This window comes from Macrobrachium nipponense, chromosome 8 (genome assembly GCF_015104395.2).
Source record: "Macrobrachium nipponense isolate FS-2020 chromosome 8, ASM1510439v2, whole genome shotgun sequence".
NCBI lineage: Eukaryota > Metazoa > Arthropoda > Malacostraca > Decapoda > Palaemonidae > Macrobrachium > Macrobrachium nipponense.
This window is the reverse complement of record NC_087203.1, coordinates 80,246,677-80,268,860: the sequence shown is the minus strand read 5'-3', so window position 1 is coordinate 80,268,860 and position 22,184 is coordinate 80,246,677. Positions and strand designations below refer to the sequence as shown.

At 37.7% G+C, this 22,184-nt stretch overlaps 1 protein-coding gene across 1 annotated transcript in view; it reads right to left on the bottom strand.

Annotated features, from left to right (window-relative positions):
• LOC135222879 (adenylate cyclase type 3-like) overlaps positions 1 to 22,184 on the bottom strand; it is a 628,074-nt gene that overhangs the window by 297,594 nt on the left and 308,296 nt on the right.

Sequence of the window (22,184 nt, the reverse complement as noted above, 5' to 3'; positions counted from 1 at the left end):
GCACAAATTGCACATTTTAAAGGTATTGCAATGCATATACCTGGGCCGAAAACATTTTTTTTATCACAATAAACTCTTTATGCCTGTCATAAACAGTCGGCATTTCTTACGATTATTATTATTATTATTATTATTATTATTATTATTATTATTATTATTATTATTATTATTATTAGTGCAAAGTACAGGCCTTGCGCAGTAATATGTAAACAAGACCATACTTCTTATACAAACATTATTATTATTATTATTATTATTATTAAGTACAGGCCTTGCGCAGTAATATGTAAACGAGACCATACTTATACAAACAAAATAACAAACTTTCAAGGCAGAATTCTAAATAACTTGCAAACTCTTTTGCTTTTATAACGTTAGTCTGCGACATGGGTTAAATAATTAGGTTGGCTTTTCAATGCACATTCTGTATACATTCTATGGTGTCACGGAAGCTAGTCAAGAGATATTATCCCGAAGCGAAATCACGTCTTTGGAGTTTATTCTCGAAATATCATACACCTTAACAACCTAAAACTTTTATTAGACAAAATTCACTGAAGTTGGAATTTCCTGCGATTCGTGTTTCCCGAATCATGTGGACGCGAGAGATCTGACGAATGGTTCACCCCGATGGGGTGAAAGTGACCTTGCCGGAGGCGATAATGGTATATAGAGTGAAAGAATGCTGTGATCCCTTACTGTATTTTTTTTCCAATCGGATATGACTCTCTCTCTCTCTCTCTCTCTCTCTCTCTCTCTCTCTCTCTCTCTCTCTCTCTCTCTCTGAAAGCGAGTAACAACAGCTGACTACCAACCAGGGTACAAAATCTCCTGCTTGGGTCAACAAAGCAGTTGCATTTGCAACAAATGCGCAAGAATATATCGTTCCATCCCTCCCCAGGATGAGAGATCGAACGCAGATTTCTCGATTTTTGAGCGAACCGTGTTCCAATTGCACGAGAGAGAGAGAGAGAGAGAGAGAGAGAGAGAGAGAGAGAGAGAGAGAGAGAGAGAGAGAGAGAGAGAGAGAGAAGGGGGGGGGGTTGTTAAGCAAGGCGCTACACTTCTATGATAAAAAAGGTAATGCAACGGATTATAATGAGACCCGAAAGCCGAGTAATTACGTAATTACTACAGGGTTATCCTTTGTCTAGCTCCTCTAACATTCTCCCACAGGTTGGGCGTTACTAATAGGCTGTTCTGGGGAGTACAAACCCGTGGTGGCGTAAGGCTTGCTTTAATTAATAAATAACAAACCAACCATTCTATAAATAGAATTATTCAGATTTTGAAATGAAAATCATTACACTGGTTTTTACATTTCCTTCAACTAAACTGGTGGGAAAAAATGACACTTTAGAATTAGCATTATTCATATGTATGTGAAGAATAACTTTAAAAGACCATTAACATACAGACAGAGCTGGACATTAAAGATACACGAATAGTGTGTGAATGCGTGTGTAGTGTATGTATCCATATAGTGATAAAGTATGTGTCCCCTCTCCACCCCCACCTCTCTCTCTCTCTCTCTCTCTCTCTCTCTCTCTCTCTCTCTCTTGTTTAAGACCATTTCATCTCCGCAACATTAAAACTGGATTATGGAACCCAGCTAGCCCCATTCATCAGCGATGCCAAAGTTGTTGTCACCACTAGTTTTCCAGATTATCCGGTGGAAAAGAGAGAGAGAGAGAGAGAGAGAGAGAGAGAGAGAGAGAGAGAGAGAGAGAGAGAGAGTCTCCAGTGGCAGGTAATGAAACCCAACAACCAAGGAGAAAAAAAAAGGTATTGTAGCCGCGACACATTCTAAGTCTGAAGGGGAACAGGTGAACGTCAATCTGCCTGGATTAAGCAGGAGGATCAGAGCGTGTCCGCCGGGTCCTGGGAGACTTTCACGTGTATTCCAGACGGGTAGAAAACTTGTGTAATTCTAAACCCACTTGAAAGGAAAAGCCAGGGGATTTGACTTAATCCTCCGCCATCTTTTTCGGGGAAACAAACGAAAAACGACCGAATTCCCCTCGACAAACTTTTGCATCAATCAAGCTCCCACTTCCCCTCTCTCCATTCAACCCTCGGCCATATTACTATATGGCACAGTCTCCCGACATCAAAAGCCTTTTTGCTAGCAACGGTCAGAAAATCCTACTGCTCTTCCTTCCCCATTCTCTCTCTCTCTCTCTCTCTCTCTCTCTCTCTCTCTCTCTCTCTCTCAACTCATCAGAGAGAAAAAGTCAATGTAGCGGGGAGCGTAAAAAGAGAAAAACAACTAAGTCAACTGAGCGCGGGCGCGTGCACATACACACAGACACACGCGCACACAAACAGAGAGAGAGAGAGAGAGAGAGAGAGAGAGAGAGAGAGAGAGAGAGAGAGGTGTAAATACGAGAAGTCTCAGACGAACGGTTTCACTCCAGTAGGATGATACAATACTACATGTTTCACATGCACACTAATAAATCACCTCTCTCTCTCTCTCTCTCTCTCTCTCTCTCTCTCTCTCTCTCTTAGCTAAAACCCGAGACAGACTACTTCACCCACAATGGGCATACGTTTCGTTTCTCGGTCGTGCAATGGCACGCAGTTTCTCCGCTTGAAAGCAGAAAGCACTACCATTACGCCACAATGACCGTGTATGCATGCAGAGAGAGAGAGAGAGAGAGAGAGAGAGAGAGAGAGAGAGAGAGAGAGAGAGAGAGAAATACTTGAATCTTCCTCTTCTTCATCATGTCAGTTCCACAAGGTTTATCATCAATACGGGAGTTTTAAGTTGTCGAACATTGACTCAAGACTAAAATATAACAATATAAAATAAAGAGAAATTATTAACTTTACAGCGGATATTCTAAGACTGCTATGATCAGAAATTAAATTCCGAGACAGCAAAACAAATAATGATCGTCGTTGTGGGGAACACGTGCAGGAGGTTCTGAAGGTTCTCTACACAGCGTAGTTTCCGCAATTTACCTTTTATTCCATTATTATTATTATTATTATTATTATTATTATTATTCATTGATTATTATTATTTCAGCCGCGTTTATTTTGTATAGAAGTTTCTCTATTCTTCTTATTACTAACTTTTCTTCTGTGCTCAAACAGGAGAAAAATCAGTAATACGAAGAATAGAGAAACTTCTATAGAAAAAAAATCGCGGCTGAAACAGCCATTATTTTCAATAAAACCTGTATAAATGAAGGTCTTCTTCCAGCATATTATTATTATTTTATTATTATTATTATTATTATTATTATTATTGATTATTATTATTTATTATTATTATTATTATCCTTATTCAGATGAACTTCATCCATAAGGAACAAACCCACACGGGCCACTGTCTTGAAATTGAAGCTTCCCAAGAATATGGTGTTCATTGAACAGAAGTAACAGAAAGTAGTAGGAAATACAGAAGTAAAAGATCAGTTATTAAAGAAGAAAAAGCTAGCAAATTAATCAGTAAATTAAGTAAATGATCAAAATACAAGGAAAGTTGTTTTAGGGTAGTAAGACCTGCATCTTCACTTGAGGTTTTGAGGTTATAATTGCAGACCTTGTGACTCAATGGTCTCTGTCAAATAATTTAAGATAAATATTTTGATAGACACCGCCGTTACAACGGAGATTACAAATAAAGTGTCTAAATTTCAGCAGTGAGTCTCATACTAAAATCAAATCGCATCCACATTTGCTATTTCCTTACTCTGAATCTCGAACCTCGGTGTAACTTAACAACAACGAATCCATAGTCCACTTGCTGTCCCAATAATCTTCTCTCTCTCTCTCTCTCTCTCCTTCTCTCTCTCTCTCCTCTCTCTCTCTCTCTCTCACCAGGTCCAACTTCTTCTCAGAAAGCTATTACGAAATGGGATTATTCGGACTCTAATCCTCCCATTCCCCTTGCTTTATGATGTGGAAACCATTCGTTAAGCAATGGAGCTGAACGGGGTCGATGAAGGAAATACACGCCAAGTTGTATTTCGCCCTAAATGTGACTTCTCGTACAATGACGAGCATCCTCAGAAAAAATGGCGTCAGACTGTCAACTGTTAATAACGGAAAGTCTGGACATGTAGTGAGAATTGAGAATAAATGACTACGGAGTAGAAGACCACTGGGTAGATCCAAGAGAGAATTCCCATTGATTTACTGGTTTATCCAACTAGCGTTAACCAGGAGACGATGGACAACCCTTTTTTCTGGAAATTCTACATGTAAAAGTGACTAAAACTGTGACATCGAAAGGTTCCTAGCGGCGATGAGACACAATGATGGGTATAGAGAGCAAAGAGAGTTAGAATAAGTGTAAAAAATGACAAGATGAGACGAGGCCTATTATGAGGCAAATAGCTGGAGATGAATAGAGATCCATGGTAGTGAAAGTAAAGGAAAAACGTAAGTGGCGGAATTTCACGGAATCCCTTTGCCTCCTATGACGCTGGGGGCCAAGATGAAGTCTAGAAAGTTAGTTATGATTCATAACAATCAGAATGAAAAAGTGGAATCAGATACGTGAAATTCTGTTTAATTATCAGCGTCTTCAAATATATATCAGTGAAAATGTAATATAAAAGATATAAGATTTTAATGAGGAGAGAGAGAGAATGATGAGATGATTAGGACGAAGAGGAAGAGGATGATGAGGAGAGGAGAGAGAGAGAGAGAGAGAGAGAAACTTTCAATTACATTCTCAATCTCTCTCTCTAATATATTCAAATATATATATATATATATATATATATATATGTGTGTGTGTGTGTGTGTGTGTGTGTGTGTGTGTGTGTGTGTGTGTGCGCGCCGCGCGCGCTGTCAGCGGCTACTTATTACAGTCAAATGATACATCAAGTATTTGTTTTCAAAACAGTTGTACTCCCTCACAGCAATGCTTCGTATCAACCGACAATAATACAGTCCGAAAAAGGCCTGGCATGTCGCTGATAGCGGCAGACAACGAAGACCATATTCAGACAAGGAAGAACGACGGCCAATATCGGCAGATGGCAGGGCAACGCTAAATGACAGGCGGGTGTGATAGACTTGTTTTGGATCGCGCGTAATGATCGATTTTGTAGGGCAGGCAAGGGACTATAGCAATAACTTTAAAACATCATTTTCCAAAGGCAGAGAAGGCCGTTTTATCTGATACGATTTCTATTCCAAGTGGATAAATAAAAAACAAAATTCAAAACGGCAACGATGGATCATAAATATATATTTGTACAATGTCCGATATGGACGTTATTACGGTTCCTTGACTCTACAATGAAACAACACGACGGATGTACTAAGAATGAATAATATAGTGAAGGACTTCTAGACAATAATAACTGCTGAGAGAGAGAGAGAGAGAGAGAGAGAGAGAGAGAGAGAGAGAGAGAGAGAGAGAGTAGCTTTGTGGTTTCTGTATAAACTAAAGCTGAAATCGATTAAAAAAATCGATACTGAAAGTATACATAAAATCAATTACAGGAAAGAGACCTTACCTTACAGAACTTACATCTTGTTCGGGTTGCCGAAGGTCCCTCAATGAGAGAGAGAGAGAGAGGAGAGATGAGATTCGAATGAGAGAGATGAATGGAGATAGAGAGAGAGAGAGAGAGAGAGAGAGAGGTTGTACAGCATCGCAAACACTGCGCATAAAAGAACCGAGCGGATGACATTCAAACAGGCCTGCAAATCTGATAAACGTGACATGGACGACATCACCACCACGTCACGCAATCCGTGAAAAGTCACCTGGGGCCTGGAGAATACGGAAAGCCTGGTCGGGACGAGATCCAGGAGCGTCAAATCCAGGAAAGGCGTTATCTCGCAGAAGCAACAAGTGGTCTGATAAGGACGTCGCACGAAGGGAGGAAAGGATTGTTGTTCCTGGCGCTTACTCTGTAAACCAATCCCCCGGCTCTCCTTCTATTCCGCGAGAGCTGACCTTTTTTTCCTTAGCGGTTTCTATGGCAACGAAATCATTTCCCAGCGGGACACAGTTGCTGTAATCGCCATTTTCATTATAGTAGCACATGAGTACATATTCATTTGGAAGACGCTTAAGAGGTCATTAGGTGACCAGACAATCTTTCATGAATGCCCATAGAAATGCATACCTAAAGAAAAGAAAGTACTGTAGGGATGAAAAAGAAATAAATATATAAATCTAGAAATAAATAATAATAATAATGGGATGAAGAATATGGACGAGAAAATAAATATATATACTTAAAAAACCGTGGAGTCGGGATAACGGTTAAAAGTTTCCTTAAAAAATCAACAAACCAACTGGTAAAACTAAGATTAACTTGTGATTTCGCTCCAGATTTCACCTAAGAAAACTGAAAACCGGAGACGATTAAAACTCGCATAGTACATTTTATTCCGAATTCTCGTTTCGTTGCCGTTGCTATGCCAACGAAAACGTCCAGCAGGAGGAAACGACTTTGCAATTAACTCTTGAAAACCAAGGAGGATATTCACTTCTAAGTCTTGGCACTGAATCAGGTTGTTCTGAATCAACATTTTCTGTAAATTTAGATATCTAGTGAATATACGCGGTCTAACAATGGGTCGCTATCAATACAAATCCTTTTTTTCAGGTGCTGTATTTTGTTGTTTCGCAATTTTCATTATTACTGACATTATATTCACATGGTACAACCTATAAAAAAAAAAAGAGGCCTTGAACTTGAAAAACGAGGTTCGACAAATTCTGACCACATACGACTTATGAAAGAACAGTGAATGAAAATACTACAATTGAATGCATGTAAAAAGTAACAATAAAATAAAAGTGTTAGTTCTCAAATATTCAATGAGATTTCATTCCCGTCCCAAGCCCAGACAACAGACGAGTTTTGAAAATGGTCCTTACCATGTAAAACACTGTTACTGAAACTTGCAGCATATGCTGACGTTCTAGTGGAAGCGGTACTAGTTCATGAAGTGACACAACACCCCCCCCCCCCCACAAAAAAAAAAAAAAAAAAAAAAAAAACTTAAGCATATTAGACACTGAGAGAGTTACAAACTTTCGAAGTGACACTTCAAAATATAAGCAGCGCCTCCAATACCCAAGCTTTTTATCTTCATGAGAGAGAGAGAGAGAGAGAGAGAGAGAGAGAGAGAGAGATTTTGGGGTGCATAAAGTAAACGGAGGCTGAACCAGAAAAGAAATAATCAGGAGATATTGGAAAAAATACATTACAAAAAGTTTAATGGATGAAGGAAGACTAACACTAGCCATTCCGATGTCTCTAACATACAAGCGGATATTGTACAGTAATGCTCAAATCTCATGCGACATGACTCCATAGGATTTCGTTCAAAATTAACTAACTGTCAACCTAGCATGCTCTAAATTTATCTATCTTTTCAGTGCGAAAACGCGAGTGAAATCTGTCAAATATTTCAAAACTGTAAGAAAATGTCATGTGCAGCCAAATTTCAGAAAAACTCTTACGAAACATTTTCAAAACTTTCATTCACTCATCGCTGAAGCATTTAACCAAAACCAAGTCGCCATCAAACCTCAGTTCAAATGTTAAATAAAAAAAAAAGAAAAAAAAATGTTATAACATTTATAATGCTTCTAAAGCAAGCATAAAATTTGAAAAACGCCGAAAAAAATTAAATATGTATGTATAAAAGTAGAATGCGCCCACCGATATAAACGTGTGAGGGGAACATGTGTGACGTATCATTAGTGCTGGTGCAACAACAACCACCTGGTGTAACATAAGTAGGTCTACAATGAGTAGCGACCATGAAATTATCTTGGAAACATTTACTTTATATGTGTTAGAGGAATTTGGATTTTCATACATAATTATTTGTAATATATATTAAATATTTCAAAAATTATGGCACAATAGCAAATATTCGCCCATGCAATTATTCATTGTCAAAGCCAAGATATTATTCCTAGGCCTAGGTGTTAGATTTCTTTACTTTACACTTATCATTCACAACTCTCTATTAACAATTTCTGGCCAGAAAGCAAATGAGGTTATCTACACATTCTTGCACTTCAAGTTACCTTATGAAAGAATTAATTATACATCAAAAGCGAGCAGAAGGACTTTTAAAAAAATAGTATTTTAAACCAGTTGAAAAACGTGTTTCATACGCCTTGATATTAATACTTATTATATTTCGATTGATAGCCATCTTCTCCATATAACCAAAATCATCGTCTTTTATTCTTCAAAGACCAGGTAATCTCTACAAATAAAAACATTAGTAACAGATTACATCTCAGAAGGCTTAGATTATTTTTTAGGCCTATAAATCATCTTGCAATATACATGCACTTGAAACACAGCCTGAAACTTCAACATTCAAAGAAAATTGGTTGTAATTTATATTCCTATAGTATTCCACAAAGAACAGGTAATCTCTACAAATAAATTCATCAGTAACAGATTGTATTTCAGAAGGCTTAGATTATTTTTTTAGGCCCATAAAACGTTTTGCAACATGCAGGCATCAAAACAGCCACAAACTTCAATATTCAAAGAAAACATGTTTTAATTCATATTCCTCCTTTGAAATTGTTGTTATGACTGTTGAGCTTATTAGGTCTACTGTCATAATGCTACAGACGTGGTTATGTTGACCAGTCCGAGGAGCATGTTAAGTGTGCTTTCATCACTGGCACCGCCAACTTTATCACACTGCACTCTGAACTGAGCAACGTAAAAAAAAAGTTCAAGTCACACAGATTATGAATTATACCAATGCATAATAAGGACAATAAGGTTAGCTGTGAATTCGCAAACTTTTCGACATGTATGACATTACAAATAAAAATAAAAGTTTAGCACTACTTGGCAACGTCACGTTGAGTCTGAGAATCTGGACGATACAAAAAGAATTATGTCGCATGAGATTTGAGCACCACTGTACATTAGGCATTAAGTATCCTTAAATAAATTTTTTATTTATTCGCATTACTCCACTATTTTCGAACCGACTGCGACGTATTGACATAATCAAGATTTCCAAGGCCCGGTTCAAGTTCCGTAAGGGTCACTGGAGCATCTCACCGTTAAGATCAAAACTGCCCAGTTAAAGAAAACAGAGCAAGACCAAGTAAGGAGCGAAGGCTTCTAACACAGCATCTTATCACCTTGAGCCATCTATGTATTAAGATTCTAAGTATTTGTTTCAGTTAAATAGCCAGAACACACATAATAATCTACTGCCCTTCTGTAAGGCAACTGAATGTTTCTGATGCAAAAAGTCAGTGTTTGGGAGGAACCTAATACCAAAGAAACGAAAACGCAGAGAACGCGAAAAAGCTGGAACCAACCAAAAACTCAGGAGCTGTTCAAGAATCTCAAACGCCAAAGGGAAGAAGAAACTGAAGATCCAGCAGGAAGGGGGTGAAGGGCTGGAAAGGAGGCAAGACCTGCGAGAGCACAGGTTTCCTGAGTGCGAGAAGCAGCAATGATTGGGATGCCCATCTTGGCTCTTGCAAAGGTACACGGGCTAAAGAGACTTTTCACAATCACTGACAGCGGAAACAGAGAGAGAGAGAGAGAGAGAGAGAGAGAGAGAGAGAGAGAGAGAGAGAGAGAGCTTTCAAATGCGCACGACCAAGGATAAAAGATGCAACGCATTCTTTTGAAATGCTGTCAGTAGGAAGAGTGAGAGGGCTGAAAACCAGACTAATTAATGTCGGCAACCAAACATCACAACGCCATTAATGTTCACAACTTCTTAATTTTCGAGAATGCTCAATTTTCTAAATATCATGACTCCCTAAGCATCTACAGATCCAACTCGAATAGCTTCGAAACCAGAGGCGGTCGGAGGAAAAGTAAAAAAATAGGGAGAAAAGGGACGAGACGAGAATATGAATCCGGATCCCAAGGGACACTTCTCATATTGCGTTTCTCGGGGAATGGTCAGGTGTATTCCATGAATAGTGAATAGAGCAAAGGCCCTTCAAGTGGAGCTAGGATTTTTCATCATACTGACACTTCAAAGAATTTAAAGTCGGAAATAAAATATGTTGTGCCTTTTGTAGTCACCTTACATATCAAAGCAACGGGGAATAACAATTTTTGACGGGATTATATATACGTGTATATACATATATATATATATATATATATATATATAATATATATATATATATATATTATATATAATATATATTATATATATATATATATAATATATATATACAATTTATAATGTAAGGGCTAACTATCCCTTTTATTAATATGAAAAGGGGAACAGAAATATAACTAGAACATCGTTAATGATAAGAAAGCTGCAGATTTCAATAGATGCTGTCCTTATTCCTGTGCAGAAATTATTTATAGCAAATGATATATATATTATTTATATAATATAATTAATATATATATATAATATTAGTATATCTATATATATATATATATATATATATAAATATATATATAATAATATAAAGTATATTATATGTGTGTGCGTATGTATGTATGCATATACACATATGGATTTATGCGTAAATATAATTCTAAGTATGGATTTTTTCTATTATAACAAGTATTTTCTCAATTGTAATTAAAGCTGTTAGCATATACCAAAGAACTGAAGCTCAAAAACGGTTTCTGACAAAAAAAGTCACCTCATTAAATATCTAGTATACATAGTTGTTATTACACGTATATCTTTAAAGCCCGCTCTTACAGATTGAATTAACCATAGTATTGTGAACCTAGGCAGCATTTTTTTGGAGTAATGTTAACCACCATCCGATTCAATAAGATAAAAGATGAATTCTCTTTTCCTTCACAATAGTTGCCTGGCTGAATAGAAGAGCTTGCTGGTTAGAAAGCAGAGCAACCAGGCTGAGGAGCAGAGCACCTAGGATGAAAACTCGAGCAGCCAGGCAGAAAAGGAGAGTAGCACAGATGAAAAGCAGAGAAGCTTGAATGAAAAGCCATACAGCCAGGCTGGAAGGCAGATCTGCCTGGATGAAAAGCAGAACAGCCAAGCTCGAAAACCGAGCTGCCTGGATGAAGAGCAGGGCAGCCAGGCTGGAAAGCAAAAGCAGCCTGGGTGAAAAGTAGAGCAACCAAGCTGAAAAGCAGAGAAGTCTGGCTGCAAAGCAGAGCAGTCAGGCTGAAAAGCAGAACAGCCTAGCTGAAAAGCAGAGCAGTCTGGTTAAAAAGCAGAGCAACCAACCTGAAAAGTAGAGCAGTCTGGCTGAAATGCAGTAAAGTCTTGGTGAAAAGAAGAGCAACCTGGCTGAAAAGCAGAAAAGCCAGGCTGGAAAGCAGAAAAGCCAGGGTAGACAGCAGAAAAACCCGGCTGGAAAGCAGAAAAGCCAGGCTGGAAAGCAGAAAAGCTAGGCTGGAAAGCAGAAAAGCCAGGCTGGAAAGCACAAAAGCCAGGCTGGAAAGCACAAAAGCCAAGCTGGAAAGCAGAAGAGTAAGGCTGGAAAGCAGAAAAGCCAGGCTGGAGAGCACAAAAGCCAGCTTGAAAAGCAGAAAAGCCAGGCTGGAAAGCAGGCTGGAAAACAGAAAAGCCAGGCTGGAAAGCAGAGCAGCCAGGCTAGAAAGCAGGCTGGAAAGCACAGAAGCCAGGCTTTAGAGCAGGCTGGAAAGCAGAGCAGCCAGGCTGAAAAGCAGAAAAGCCAGGCTGGAAAGCAGGCTGGAAAGCAGAAAAGCCAGGCTGGAAAGCAGAAAAGCCAGGCTGGAAAGCACAAAAGCAAGGCTGGAGAGCACAAAAGCCAGGCTGGAGAGCACAACAGCCAGGCTGAAAAACAGAAAAGCCAGGCAGGAAAGCAGGCTGGAAAACAGAGCAGTCAGGCTGAAAAGCAGAAAAGCCAGGCTGGAAGAAAGCAGAACAGCCAGGCTGGAAAGCAGAAAAGCCAGGCTGAAAAGCAGAAAAGCCAGGCTGGAAAGCAGAACAGCCAGGCTGGAAAGCAGAAAAGCCAGGCTGAAAAGCAGAGCAACCTGGCAGAAAAGCAGAACAGCCTGGCTGAGAAGCAGAGTAGCCTGGTCGGAAAGCAGAGCAGCTTGGCCTGAAAGCAGAGCAGCCAGCTGAAAAGCAGAAAAGCCAAGCTGGAAAGCAGAGCAGCCTGGCTCGACTCCCGATGGATGGTTAGTGGTTACCTGGAACGCACATTATTCAGAAACTCGTATTCGAACCCCAGCATTATATGGCTCGTTCCAGCAATAATCTATTTCTGAGAACTCGAGAGAATGGAAATGTAGTCAAGAACACCGAACAGCGTTTGGGAATATCCGGTCTTGCGTAGAGTCAACACCAACAGCCATATTTCCTGAAAACGCAGATTAATGGAACAGGCCAGGTAAACAGAAATGATGCAAGACCGAAGGCTTAGTTGAATGGACCAATTCACGGAATTGCCATTATACATATATACATACATACATATATATATATACACATATATATGCATATGAATTTTTATCAGATCACCGTGATCATAAACATGCATTAAGCTACAAATGTCCTTTCATATCCAATATGCTCTACCTCGGAACTAAAATATTTTCATATATGTTAACCGAAGGGTTTTTTTAGTTGATAATAATTTCGTCCTTTCGTGGATTCGAACCAGCGCATACAGGAGAAATCAGGACTTCAGTAACGTTACTGAAGTCCTGATACACACACACACACATATATATATATATATATATGTGTGTGTGTGTGTGTGTGTGTGTGTGTGTGTGTGTGTATGTATATATAAGGACTTCTAAATTAAGCAAAGGAGGAGCTCACGTAAGCAGAGGTTGTGTCTTCCCGGAATCTTCAATAAAGTGACAGAGTGACAGCGAAAACTTCAAAATAATACTTCTAAGGAAAAGCGTCTTTTGTTGAAAAATAGTCTGAAGGAAGGGAACTTTCAAAAGGAAATAAAAAGCTTTCAGTGAAAACTTTGATAACGAGTTCTTAACTACTTCAGCGTCTCCCCCACTTAAAAAATAGCTCTCCACTTCCTCCTTGCCGAGGGGAAATGAGGAATGATCAATGTACGGAGGAGAGGGGTAAAAAGAAGCAGACTTTGTTTACCTCGGTGCCTGAAATTATCAATACGCTCTCGCCTGCTCCATTCAGCGAAGCAAACATATTCTGTTTTTCTCTTTTTTAAGTAAACATAACTTTTCATTTCTGTACACAGAAAGATCATGGATAAAAAGGAAATCTTTTGTAAAAATGAGCTTTTGTTATTTTGTTTCACTTTCCTACAGTCATTATCAATTATATTATTATATATATAGATATATATATCTATATATATTTATACTATATATAGTTAATATAATAATTAAATATAGTACTTGCTTATACATGCATGCATACATGAAAGCTCGTGCGCAAACACAAACAAACAAACACACACACACACAGCCCTTCCCTTTATAGAAAAAGGTAGAGATAGAGAATCCCCTCGAAACAGGAAGGGTCGAAACCTAACATTGGTAAAAGGAAACGGAAACTTATCTTGATTATTGAAAAGTGTGTTGAAACCTTGAACTGAAACCCCGTGGATATGAAAACTTCTCTTGAAAAAAAAAAGTTGACAACTTTCCGTTACAAACAAGACGGGCTGAGACCTTCGACAGGAAAAACGTGAAACTGATAATTTCATTTGGGAAAAGATGCTTTGAAATCTTACAATGGAAGAAGGTAAGGCTGAAAACTCAGACTGAGAAACGATGGAATAAAAGTGGAGTTGACGAAAATGGAAAATGGACAGATTAATCCTTCCATTTGGAAGAGATGACAACTCCCCTAAAAGAGGAACGGATTGGAACCTCCCACTGGCAAAGGTTGGAACTGGAAACTTTCCTTTGAAAACCTTGGGTCGAAGCCTTCCATTGGGATTAGTTTGAATTGAAAACTTTTCCTGAAAAGCCTTAGAATAAGACGCGCCTTTTAGAAAGAATGTCAAAACCCATTTAGGTTGCATTGCCCTACGGGGTGATCATTGTAGGAGGAGGAGGAGGAGGAGGAGGGGGAATAGAGAAAGATAAACCTACTGGAGCCAAAAGGGATCTCCTCTGGGGACTCAGAAGAGAAAGTGTTACAACATGAAAAAAATCATTTGTTGATCAATTCAGTATGCAGGAAACGCCGATCAAGTTTCCGAACTCATCGTGGTCTAGATTTCTTTTTTCTAAGAAGGTAGTAAACGCTTTAAAGTCACCTTTAAATCATATTGATGAGAAATAGACCTATGAATGAAAACAAGAGATTGCACCAACAAATTGTGCAGATTCCGGAATACTTTTAAACGTTTTGGATGTCAGGGAGTGAAGGAACTTGGAGAGAGAGAAAGTGAAGGGGGCGATTTCACAGCTCAATTGAAGCCGACCTTTTAGGCGACAAAAGTACTGTACACAACAAATGGAAACCTACAGCGATTCACCTGGGCATAGCTCCTTTACAAATCAATACTGATTCAAAGGGGGATCTCCGCCCGACATATCATACTACAATGCAACCAACACAACGAGACCAATTAGTACTAATGACGGGTTTATTCACCATCCAAACTATCGAGAAAGTATTCAGTTAAGCTTCTCTTAATGTACACACACACACACACACACACACACACACACACACACACACACACACATATATATATATATATATATATATATATATATATATATATATATATATATATATATATAATATATTCCTGACTCATATCAAGATCAAATCCAGGTCTTTGAAAGACGAGACCGCTGCCAACCAAACCACACAATTCATAAAAGAAGTTGGAACCTGAGTACTACTGTACCTAAGGAATACCTGGGCAGGCTAACTGCCTTGCATACCGGCGTGTTTTCGCCAACTTCCCGATTCATCAGTGACCCAATTGACAGCATTCCATTCAAATTATCCTTTTTGGGTCAATATGATGGATAGAAATAATCAACACAATTACGTGTGGAATAGAAATGATCTATATCCTCTTGGGTCACGTGCCAAACCATCTAGCTTAATTCTGACTTTACCCGAGATTAACTTTCCACTCTCATCTTAATTTCGGTTCCTCCTGTCCCTTTTTTCTACTTGATCCTTCTCACTCCAGTGCCTTAATTCTATACTTCCTTATCAACCCTTCAACTTATAAGTAATGGAATGGAATATGAAATTTAGGGCAAAGTCCAAGCAGTGGGTCTAATGAAGTCATTAACTTCTGAAAAGGGATTGAGAGTCAGAAGGTATCAAAGATCTAACAGGAGGAAAACCTGGCAGTTGCACTATAACACAATTGTTAGGAGCGGGTGGAAAGAAAGATGGAAGGAAGAGAATATGAACGGAGGTGCAGTAAAAACAATTAAATGCGTAGTAGCTAGGGCCCGAATTAATGCTGCAACGAACCTGAAGTAATGCCGCCAGTGCACCTCACTCGGTGCACTGTAGGCACTATTCCCCTACGGCCGAATGAATGCTGCAAAGAAACTGAAGTAATGCCGCCAGGGTACTTCACTCGGTACACTGTAGGCACTATTATCCCCCTACGGAACTTATGAATTAGGACCTGCCAAACTCGCCCTCGCGCCCAGGGGTCACTGACCACAGAGCTGTAACGCCTGGGTATCAGACTTCGATAGAGATTACAAAACGCCCGAAAGGTGTAAATAACACTTCAGAACGGACATTCCACTGATTCCTCAGAGAACTTGACTACACTCACAATCAATCTGGTACAGCAAAGCTTTCAACGAAAGGTTTAAATCTATTCAGATTGAGAAATAGCGGGGGAAAGCTCACTTTTCATCATTTTATGTCTCATTATTCAGAATGAATATCGGTGTGGTTTAAGTTTACATGTAACCGCGACGGCACACTTCTTATGCTTCCCGTACGGTCATTCTTTTGGCTATGAGTTTTCTATGCAAGTCCTTCGGTTCTTCAATAATAATAATAATAATAATAATAAAAATAATAATAATAATAATAATAATAATAATAATAATAATAATAATAATAATAATAATAATAATAACAACAACATTGAAAGTGATAGGGACATCAGCTGCACTCAATTTATATAGCTTTATGTATCTTTCTGATAATTGATTTTTCAGGGTTAAGGCATTGTGCCGGTAACTCCCCGATTTTTTCCATTCTTGGAGAGGAAAGCAATTGCAGACTTGGCTAGTTTTATTTCTGACGGACACACTGCATTACTTCAGAGAAACGACGATGATGCCTGAAATCTGGAGTTCATCCTCCGTGGAATTGCCCTTCTTTAAGTGAAAATTTTCATCAGTGTTGGTCTCTGGACCACGATTTACGTTGGCTCCCGGAGATGGTTACTGAAATCTGGAGAAACTGCGTGAAACGTGGCCTACGTAGATCAACACCGACGAAGATTTCTCCTGGGATAACTCCACGGACTATGAATACCAGATTTCAGTTACCATCGTCGTTACTCTGTAACCAATATGGTGTATCCTTCAGAAATAAAACTGTCCTAGTTTGTAACTGCTTTCCTCCCCAAGAATAACAAACATTGGCGAGTTACTGGCACAATGTAGTAAACCTGAAAAATCAATTATCAAAAGATGCAGAAAATTGTACAAATTGAATGCAGCTGATGCAGCTATCACTTTAATACTACATGTTTAAAAGAGGGTCTTCTACCTACATATAATAATAATAATAATAATAATAATAATAATAATAAGAATAATAATAATAATAATAATAATAATAATAATTTTCAATGTACATGTGTCAATACCCAGCCCAATAAACTCATTTACCAGGCGCAAAAATGTCAGCACAATATTGAAAAGATGAAAAGATCAAGTCAGTGCTTCTTAAGTATTCTCAGTCTCATGACACTGCATACTTCTGTGCATCGACACTGATGGGTTGATTTTACAACAGCCGGACCATCGAATCCACAATTATCCCATACATTTCCAATCTTTTTCCAAGAAAAAATATCTAGATAAGTAAACATCTCTCGTAAACATTTTCTCGAGTGATAACACTGATACAATTCATATGTAACTAAAATATTTTTCATATTGAAAATCAAAAACCATAGACCAAGGCAGATATTAAGACCGAATCCCAACACAGTAACAGAATACTTTCAAATCATAAAATTACATAACGAAAATGGTAAACTGGAAAGTAAAACCAATAAATGCGTACAAGAAATGAGGTAGTCTAGCAGACAAGAGGGAAGCTCTTCAATCCTTATTCAAAGGAGTCAATGCGATTGAAGCCCCATATTCTGTCCCCGTCACATCCCTTGCATCTTATCTCCGAATCATTTTGTGTCTGAGAGGCGATGGGGGTGTGGAAGGTGGAAGGAGGGGGGGAGGGGTTTAGAGGGCGGATTGAAGTGAACATGACAGCGATGATAATGCGACAGAGCCATGTCCTATCATCTCGCGCCACCTCTTTCGCCCTCCCAGGGGAAATTAAAAGGAGATAAAACCTCTCCTTGGGGTCCCTTAGTGACAGCTTTTACCAGTCATTTTCCCGCCCAGACTCGGATTTGAATTTCAAACGGAGAGCGTTCTCTCTGATCGTCCTCATGGCGGTCTCCCCGACGTTGAATTTCGCCCAGCCCCGCCAGACCTTCAATAACAACGACCACGCTATATTTTTCATTCTATGTATACTCAAATCAACATCATCATCATCCTGATTTTTATTTTTAAGAATCGTAACCTAATTTAAGTGACTCAAAACATTAACAACTATAACAACAACAACAACAGCAATTATACCTGATTTGATGAGTGGCTCAAAATAACAGCAACTATAAAAACAAAATTAATAATTGATTAGATGAGTGCCTCAAAAACAATAGCAACTATAAAAACAAAATAAGTGACTAGATAAGTGGCTCAAAGCAATATCAACTATTCCAACAAAATTAATAACCGATTTGATAAGTGGCTCAAAACAATAACAACTATAAGAGCAAACCTAATAACTGATTTGATGAGTGGGTCAAAATAATAGCAAATATAAAAGCAATATAACTGATTTGTTAAGTGGCTCAAAACAAAAGCAACCATAACAACAAACTTAATAACTTTATTTGATAAGTGGCTCAAAACAACAGCAATTATAAAAACAAAATTAATAACATATATGATAAATATCTCAAAACACGAACTACTATAACAGCAACATTTATAACTGATTTGATAAGTGGCCCAAAACAAAAGGAACTATAACAACCAACTTAATAACTGATTTGATAAGTGGCTCAGAGCAATAGCAACTATAACAACCAAATTAATTTCCGATTTGATAAGTGGCTCAAAACAATGACAACTTTAACAACAAACTTAATAACTGATTTGATGAGTGGCTCAAAACAATAGCAATTATAAGAACAAACTTAATAACCGATTTCGTAAATGGCTCAAAACGCCAACAACTATTACAAAAACATTTACAATTGATTTGATGAGTGGCTCAAAACAATAGCAACTATAACGACAACATTAATAACTAATTTAAATCTGCACACCAATGAAAACTGACAATAGGCAGTAAATATGTATGATTTAAGGTTCATAATATTCATATTTCTAAACGCCACATCTAGACTCCAACAAATAAAAAAAATCAATACTGAAAATCTTAATTACTGTTTTAATTCTCTTCTATCCTGTAGGAAATTGATGATAATCTCTTACTATCCATAAGAAGATTGGTGTGTGTTAATCAGTCCGTACTTAAAAGAATTCAGGTAATGAATTTTGGTATCATAAAAAGAGTACCTAGGTTAAAATCCCAGTCTTAAGCAAGAATAATGAATTGCCACGTTCGATCCAACGTGGTATTTGACGTTATCGCGCAACATATGATGGGATTGTGGATTGTAAATGAAATCAAGAATGCTTTAAACAGGATTTAATCTTAAAAGTGCGATATTTTTCTCATATGCTCTAAACTAACTGCACTGCTGGAGGAGCTTCGGTGATTAGCAAAAAATTCCTGTATTAAAAATATTTATTTTTCAGTGTCATGCACTAATCTACATGCTAATGGTAAATCTAAACTTACAGGGAATAAAGTTTTGAATATCTGATGTGAAACACATAATTTAACGGGTACATAATTTAAGGGTGATGTGCGTACTACAATACCTTTTATTAATAATCGGAGCCTAATGATAAGTTACAACAACTAAGGAGATCGTTAAAACCTCAAAGATGGGATAGAAATGAGTGACAAAACAATTCATGTCAGTCCCATGTTCGGTTGAAAAAGGAGAGCTGACAATGGGCCCGACGCCAGTCCCCCCAACCCCTCCCCCAACGCCCCGTTGTATAAAAAAAACCTTATCATTGTCATGCAAACTGCAATGGGTAATTATCATAATTCGACTCAAAAGAGAACAGAACTAAGAGCACCTATGCACAAAGTCTAATCTCAATTCATATTATAAAACCGAGAAACGCAAGTTCTATGTAATTTACAAAAGTAGAAAACAAAATTAAAATGACACGCAAAAAAGACATGAGATACCATTGAACTCTAACCCCTTCAAAAGCCCATTCCAAATACAAGGTAAATAGCATAGAAGGAAAAAAAGTATGCTTTTATCCTATGGGTTTTGAAACAAAGTAAAACGAGCGCGCTCGGAGGTAGCAAATCTCCGCCTAGGCTAAGGAAAACAAGCCCCATAAAGTCCTTCTCCCAAAAGTTGCCATCCTCTCTCTTCCAGAATCTCAGTACGTTGTTAAAAAACCGAGTCCCGCTATTAGTTAAATTATCTACATAACTGTTTTTTACAGAAAAACCAACAAACAACCCGACCCTAAACATTCACCCCTTGTCAGGGATAAGACCAGATATAAGGAGGAAACTGATGACACCCTACACACACACACACACACACACACACTGAGAGAGAGAGAGAGAGAGAGAGAGAGAGAGAGAGAGAGAGAGAGAGAGAGAGAGAGAGAGGGAGTGTGTTTCCCTAAAAGTTTTTACATTTCCTGAGTCTTATGAAAAGAAGTAAGGGGAAAAAGTTCCCATAAAAGAATTTAGAAATGAGAATTCTACACCCGAATGCTTATAGAAGAAGCCAAAGCTCTTCCTGCCATTTCTAAGAACTAATATCCTGGAAGCTCTACACCACGTGATAATACCAGCCTCCTCTCCCCATCCCTCATCTTTCTTCCCCGCTCTCTTCTCCTATCTCTCTCTATCTCTCTCACTCATCTTCTTCACTCTCTCTCTCTCTCTCTCTCTCTCTCTCTCATCTTTCTTCCCCCTCTCTCTCTTTCAAGGAAGGTCCTGGAAAGAAACGTCAAGTCATTTGATCTTTTTTTCAGAAATGAGATTATACATTTCCTTATATAAGAACGAGGTGACCTCAACCCTGGTGTTCCATTTAGCAGAGTTAAACAATTAGGTTTGGGCAGTATTTGGGCTGGTGATCACCAGACGCAATTTGCAGTTTGCACATGAGCTCTCTTGTCCATATACAGGAACCCCAGACATCTTAATTTCGAGGTGGGGGACTGAGTTCAATATTTGGCTTTTATCAGAAATGACCTTTGTTTTGTCGTCAGACTATTAGTTTCCGAATTCATTCAAATGATAGATAATAATCTTCCATGCTGTCATGAAGTGGTGCCAGTTCTTTAGGTAATCTGTCAAAAAAATTTTATAGTCTACAGAAAATAATATTTTACAGCTTTCAACATATCGATTTTCATCGGGCCGTTTGCGAAATCGATTTTAATTTTTATACTAAAGAGATCAAAGAAGAGACCGCTGATTTTAAAGACGAATCACATTTTGTAACCTTGATAAGAATATAATCAACAGCATCAAAACTGTTTGCAGTCATTCTGTTACCTACCAGACTTCAACGTCATACATGTTATATATATAATATAAGGTATAGATATAATATATATATATAATATATAATATTATAATATATATTATAGATACTATATATATATATATATATATATATATATGATATATATATATATTCTGATATATATATATATATATATCTATCTATATATATATATATATATATATATATATATATATATATATATATATATATATATATATATATAGATATAATATATAGATATATATATATTAATATATGTATATATATATATATATATATATATATATATATATATATATATATATATATAACGTCACTGAAGTCCTGATTTCTCCTCTGTGCGCTACATATATGAAAAGATAACGAAACAGAGGCTAAAAAAAAAAACCTCGGCTTCGCCAATTAAAACACCTATTAGCAAACTTAAACGAACTTATCGTCTTAAGAGACGACATAACAGCACAAGGATGAGTTTTAAAGGATGGAAAAACATTCCAAAAGGAAGCTGAATAACTCCACGACCAGAAAGTGAGTGGGATGAAGGATTGGAGAAATCTATTGACGATGCGAGATGGGAAAGCCTAAGACACAAGAATAAGACCAAGCAAAAAATGCGCCGGTGTTTCGTTGGCGCAATCGCGTTTTATGTACAGATTTTAATGCTATATGAAACTCTCAGCCGCGGCCCATGAAACTTTCAGTGGTGGCATGTGACGGTGGCACCTATAGCAGTGCAAGACGCATGGCCATGGCTAACTATAACCTTAGATAAAATCAAAACTACTGAGGATTGATGGCTGCAATTTGGTATATTTGAAGATTAGAGGGTGGATGATCAACATACCAATTTGCTGCCATCTAGCCTCATTAGTTTTTAAGATCTGAGGGTGGAAAGAAAAAGTGGGGACGCACAGCCACATAGCCATTGCGATAGTTTTCTTTTACAGAAAACTAGAATGCATCCACTTCGTCTTAGAACTGTCCGGAAGACGAAAGGGACGGGAAGTCTCCTTCCCAAACATGACCCTTGGTGGTTTCTTGTTAACTTGTCCTATTAAGAAAACTGAACCTAAACTCTGTATCTGCCCCATGGTCTTTAACGGAAATGGCTGTTATTAATATTATTATTATTATTATTTCTGTTCTTTAAGTAACTGTTTTGTTGAAGCAATTTATCATTCAATTTCTTATCCCATGTATCTTAATTTTGTGTACCGTATTGTTTCTACATTGTTTATCCCTGAACTGAAATAATAAAGTACAATATTATTATTATTATTATTATTATTATTATTATTATATTATTATTATTATTATTATTATTAAGCAAAAACCAATT